This window comes from Sciurus carolinensis, chromosome 8, assembly GCF_902686445.1.
Source record: "Sciurus carolinensis chromosome 8, mSciCar1.2, whole genome shotgun sequence".
NCBI lineage: Eukaryota > Metazoa > Chordata > Mammalia > Rodentia > Sciuridae > Sciurus > Sciurus carolinensis.
The window spans coordinates 46,289,061-46,295,696 of NC_062220.1; the positions used below are offsets into that span (position 1 = coordinate 46,289,061).

Below are 6,636 nucleotides of genomic sequence, written 5' to 3' on the forward strand. Positions count from 1 at the left end.
TACTAATTTAGTATATGCTTGCTTTTATTGTGCTCTCTCTCTCTCTCTCTCTCTCTCTCTCTCTCTCTCTCTCACACACACACACACACGCACAAACACAAACACACTCCATTACAAGCTCCATATAAGCTCACAATCATAAATTCCAAAACAGTAATTTTCTGCTTAATCATAGACAACAAGTACTTGTTGAGTGAATTAATGAGAGATCTGAGTACATTTCACTTGATATGGAGAAAGTAACTGCAGATGTGGTGGAAAGCTTCTTGCTGGTAGAGGGTCTATCCTCAATGTTGATGGCTGCTGATTGATCAGAGTAGCGGTTATTGAAGGTTGAGGTGACTGTGGTAATTTCAGTTTGCAGCAATTGACCCTTTCCTTCACAGGAATTTCTCTGTAGCATGTGATGCTACTTGATAGCATTTTACCCACAGTAGAACTTCTTTAAAAATTGGGGTCAGTCTACTCAAACCCTGCCACTGCTCCATCAATTAAGGTTATATATTAGTCTAAGGTCTTTGTTGTCATGTCAACAATGTTCACAGAATCTTCACCAGGAATAGTTACCACCTCAAGAAACCACTCTCTTTGCTCAGCTATAAGAAACAATAACTTATCCATTGAAGTTTTATTATGAGATTAAAGCAATTCATAATATCTTCAGGCTCTACTTCTAAGTATAGTTGTCTTTCTCTTTCCACCACATCTGCAACTACTTCCTCCACTAACATCTTGAATCCCTCCAAGTCAACCATGGAAGTTGGAATCAACTTCTTTCAAATTCCTGTTGATGATAGTATTTTGATCTCCATCCACAAATCACAACTTTTCTCAATGGCATCTAAAGTGGTAAATCCTTTCCAGAAGGTTTTCAATGTCTTTTGCCCAGAGTCATCGGAGGTACCACCATCTAAGGCAGCTATAAACTTATGAAATGTATTTCTTGTTTATTATTTTAATGACAGAACTGGTTTATTTAACATTTCTTCCCCTCTTCCATCTTATGATGTCAGCATGCTAAACCTCATGTTCATATAAACCCACCTTCAGAGCAGACAAGGCAAGAAGGAGAAGGAAAATGCAATTTTGAAAATAACACCACAGAACCAGAATGTGAAACAAAAACAGGCCAGTGGGTCCCTTGACTGGTGCTCTGTCCACAGACACTTATCCTGCTCATTGTCTTCGAACAGGAAACATTCAAAAACAGAAACTCCCAGGTGTTAAGGAACTGCCCAACTCGTGGTAGCATCCCTCTTCTAATCCCATCTATCTTGGTGTCCTAATGAGCTTATTTGAAACTTAAGAAATTCCACCCTGGTTTACATCCCTGTCAATTGTCCATCTCCCTTTGAGCTTCAAAACCACAAAATACAAAAACTGAAAGTAGTTACTAAGTTTCAAGCAAGCTGAAACCCTTTACAGATTAATCTCCTTCCTTGAAGTCACCTGGCCAAACATATGCACAACTGGAGGCAACAGACTGCAAACAGATCCAGCTGGAAATATCTTGGGTACCCAAGGAGATCCAGTTATTCTGCATCTGTGGATTTAAAGTGATCATCACCCACAGTAGGACAGATGTGCTCCTCATTGCTAAGAAAATCCATAGTTTGCTTGATTGAAACTATAGGCATGTGTTGGAGCTGGGTCCTGAGATCCTGAAAGTTCAATCCTTCAGATCTTGGGCAAGCCTTAATCAAATTCAGCACCTGGTTTTGGGCCACAGTGTGGCCATTTGTTGGCATGAAGCTACTCTCACTGAAGTTTCCTGCTTTCCCTCATTCCTGGATTGCTAATAGATGTTCTCCCTCCTGAGGGCTGGTTGTTGGATTTGCTCAGCACCATGTGCACGTTGACTACTGCCAGGATATGTATGGTAAATTCGTTCATATCCTCCAGGGGCATGATCTTAAAGGCCACCAGGCTCTTTTTGTTCTGAAAGGACCTAAAGTGGCCAGCCGCTTTTACATATGTTTCTGGAGGAACTACTGTATTTTCACCCCCGGTGTCATCTGTGTCCACCCACTGGTGAACATCCATGGGTGCAGCTGTCATGTCATCTATTTTGTAAACAGTATTGGTTGGAGCCTTCTCTGCATGTGTGATTATTCCCACAATAGTGACCTGTGAAATTTCAACATTCCTAATTTTGAACACTTCATCAACCAGAGTAGCAGAAAGCAGCTGAGGTATGGTACAGGGTACAATGTGCTGGGCTCAGGTTCTTGATTTCTTTTTAGTTTGAGAAGGCGTTGATGATCCAAAAGCCCCTGGGGATTGATTGTAGCTGCTGGCTCCCCCCAAAGGTGGTGGATCTGCTATAGCTTTCAAATTCACTACCCCACATATTGGTTGTGATTTCTTTGGGAAAGAAGTCCAGAAAGTTCTGGTCTGGTGGGTTTCCTGAACACCTCAGAACCCTGTTACTACGATAGTATTGTTTGTACTTTTCTCTCATATTTCTTAAATAATAAGACTTGAAAGTTGAAATTACTCTTCAATCCATGGGCTACAGAACAGATTTTATGTCAGTAGACAGGAAAACAACATTAATATTGCTATACATTGCCTTCAGAGCTCTCGGGTAACTAAGTGCATTGTCAATGAGCAGTAATATTTTGAAAGCAATCTTTTTTTTTTTTTTTTCTGAGCAGCAGGTCTCAACAGTAGGCTTAAAATATTAAGTAAACCATGTTGTAAACAGATGTGCTGTCAGCCAGGCTGTGTTGTTTCATTTAAAGAGCACAGACAGAGTAAATTTAACAAAATTCTTAATGGCTATAGGATTTTTCAGAATGGGAAAAGAGCATTAGCTTCAACAGAAAGTCACCAGCTACCTGAGCCCCCAACAAGAAAGCCAGTCTGTTCTTTGAAGCTTGAAAACCAGACATTGACTTCTCTCTGGCTATCAAGTCGTACAAGGCATCTTCTTCTAATAGAGAACTGATTCATCCCCATTGAAATCTGTTGTGTAGTGTTCCTCAATGATATTACACAGATATTCTGGAGAGCTGGCTGCAGATATACCCCAGCACTTGATGCTTCACCTTGAATTTTCATGTTATGGAGATGACTTCTTTCCTTAAACCCCATGAACAAACCTCCACTAGCTTCAGACTTTTTTTGTACAGCTTCCTCACTTCTCAGCTTTCAGAGAAGTAAAGAGAGTTAGGTTCTTGCTAAAACTTGGCTTAAGAAACTATTATGGTGGATCTGTACTCCAGGCCACTGGAACGTTTCTTATCAGAAATAAGACTGCTTCACCTTCTTATCATTCATGCAACCACTAGAGTAACACTTTTAATTTCCTTCAAGAACTTTTCTTTTACTAGGTAGCTACCTGTTTGGTACAAGAGCACTACCTTAAAGTCTCAGCTTTTTTTTTTTATTATTTTGTTTTAGTTGTAGGTGGACATATACCTTTATTTTTATTTTTATGTGTTGCTGAGGATCCAACCCAGGGCCTCACCCATGCTAGGCGAGCACTCTACCACTGAGCCACAACCCCAGCCCAAGTCTCAGCTTTTGACATTCTTTCCTCACCAAACTTAATCATTTCTAGCTTTTGATTTAAAATGAAAAATGTGGAAATCTTCCTTTTACTTCACTACTTAGAGGCCATTGCAAGATTTTGAATGACTTCACTTCAGTATTGTTGTGTCTCAGGGAACAGGAAGGCTCAAGAAGAGGGAGAGAGATGGGGAACCGGTGGTTGAGGAACAGTCAGGACATACAACCTTTATTAAGTTCCTAGGCTTCATGGGTACAGTTTTGCACCCCAAAACAATTATAATAGTGCCATTGAGATCACTGATCACAGGTCACCATAAGAGATATAGTGGTAATGAAAAAGTCTGAGATATTACAAGAATTGCCAAAATGGGACACAGATAAGCACCTGCTATTGTGAAAACTGGTGTCCGTATACTTGCCTGAAGCAAGGTTGTCACAAGCCTTCAGAGTGTGAAACTTCAGTGTGGTATCTGTGAAGCGCAACAAAGAGAAGCACAATCGAGTGAGGTATTTGAAAGTACTGCCACATATTATAATTCATTAATACTGATTTTTGTTTATTATTCAGAAGATAGTATGGAGACATAGAAGCAATTTAGGAATGACAATCAGAGATTTCCCTTATTGTCAAATTACCTGAGAGACCTGGTATGATTTGACTTTCCCTCGAACAGGTGTTTCTGAAATGCCACACTCAATTTTCTATTGCTCGGTATGTCAACCAAGTATGTGATGACATTGGCCTCTTCTTTGTATATGTGGCACAAAATGTAGTGTGAAATTTGGCCCACCACCTGCTTATGTATCGCCCAGAAGCTCAGAATGTCTTCTCAACATTTCCGAATGGCTGAAAAAAAATCAAAACAAAAATAACATTTTGTGACACATGAAAATTACACAAAATGCAAACTTCAGAGTCTGTAAAGTTTATCAGGTCGTGGCCACTCTCCTCCCTTTTTTTGTATTGTTCCTGGTTGCTTTCATTCTATGCTAGCAGAGTTGAGAATAGAAATGGAGTAGCATGCAAAAGCAAAACTACTTACCCTGGGGGTCTGTTGTTTTCCCTGATCTACCAGTTTGTGATAAGCTTCTAAGTGGAAGGGGCTCTCACAGCACCCAGCCGGGTGATTTCTACATTCTAGAGTTGATAAATGTCTTTTGCATTAACATCACTGTAAATTTTTTAGTATTCAAATGTGTGCCACAGAATTCCTGCTTCTATATGCTAATAAAATTGAAAGCACTAATTTCTTTAGATTTTTTACAAAGTTTGACACCTAGTTTGATATTTAGCATATGAAGTCTACAAAAGACTTTTTAAATTTTTAAATCAGAAACTCCACGCTGCAATGAGAATTTATCATACCCAAAAAGAGAAGTAATTTTACAGTCTTTTAAAAAAATGAAATAGATGTTCATGTTGAAATCTTGAAAATTACACTAATGTACCATTCAAACTTTAAATGTCAGTACATAAAACTATGTTAGTTTTCTAGCACAAAAATAAATTAAGGATTAAGAATTTCTAATCCCTAGCATTGCCTCTCTTGAGGATAAATTCAGAACTAGTGTAACAGTCTTTACAAACTTCTAAACTTAATACTTAAAGTTTTGGGACAAATAGAATTCCATAATATATTTTTACAAAATGAGATACTGCATAAGTTTAAAAGAATATAAGCAAAAATGTAAACATTAAATTGAAGGTGAAGGGAAACCTGGGGGAGATAAGTATAAGTAGATTTTCCCCTGAATGTATACGACACGTGATCCAGAACCTTTGTAAAATAAAGGTACAGAGCAGAAATCACTTCAGTTTTTCAAAATTTTTTTAGCAAAATTTCCTCTTTCTCTGATTGTAGACTCCATCATCATTACTTATATCTTTCCGTTTTGCCGAGAGATTGAGTTGAATGGGACTGTCAGTATTACCAAGCAAGCAAGCAAGCAATTCAGTGAAAACGATGTCTTGTGAAGAGCACCCTGTTGTGAGTTCAGAGATCTCAGCACAAAGCCAATGATATTGGATTGGTTCTCTCACCTTTCCTTATCCATAATGAATAAGGTGACCACAAGTTTTCCTAGATCTTTCCCTTCTAACATTCTATGAGGTTAAATAGTACATTAAATTTAATTTAAACATTTGTGATTAACTATTCAACAGAATAAGGTGAATTACATTTTTTAAAAAGAATATATAGAATTGGGCCTATGTATTTCTTCTTTCTCACATATTCCGTGTGTTTCTACTAGTGCAGTATTCCTATACTAAATAGGAAAATATAAAAGAATTTTTGAAAGATTGAAAGAACAATATAAATGTAAGTTGTTGTTATCAAATAAAACCACATAATGTTAATATTAGGGTCAGAAGGGCCCTGGAGAGCACTTTATATGACTTCATTCCAAATCATTGCTGTCCCTACATTTGCCTATATTGGCTTTCTCAATTTTATTTTATTTTTAAATTTTTTTCAAGCGATGGTCTATGTTCTTACACTTTTGTGTAAGATGGCTAGATTTCAAGCTAGTTTCTATATCTGCAAATCATTACATCTTCTGACTGGGTTTATCAAACAAGGTATTAAAGTAATATATTTGTATTCATCTAAACAGAATAAGTACATAGCTTATTAGAATTCAGGGATAATAATATAAGATGAAGAAAGAAAACCAAAGATGAAATATATGGGAAATTATTGCCTTATCTGGACCATGTTGATATCATATTATTCTTCAAAACTAAGGTTTTATAAAGGAACATAAATTATTAAAAAAAATCTTGTTAACAAGAAAAATTAGTAATAGTAGTGAGATGCTTCCGGTAAGAGCTCATTTATTAGTCATTCAACAAACATTTATAGAGCCCTATAAATAATAAAGCATTGTAGGAGACCCTCAGTAAAAGGCACAGATTGATGAGTTCCTTCCTTCCGAAGAAGAAAGTTAAAGAATAATAATAACAACCCATGTTTATTGAGTTCTGTGTGCCATACCCTGTGCTAAGTATCTGACATCAATTACCTCTTTTGACCTTTATGAAAATATGAGTTGCGTACTATTATATGGATGTTAAGTTTCAATAGCCTACATAAAGCTAATACAGTGCTTAGAGAATAT

At 37.2% G+C, this 6,636-nt stretch overlaps 1 pseudogene; it reads right to left on the reverse strand.

The window, feature by feature from the left end:
- Nucleotides 1-1,532: 1,532 nt before the first annotated feature.
- LOC124991847 (replication protein A 32 kDa subunit-like) lies at nucleotides 1,533-2,365 on the reverse strand (annotated as a pseudogene).
- Between the last annotated feature and the right edge of the window lie 4,271 nt (nucleotides 2,366-6,636).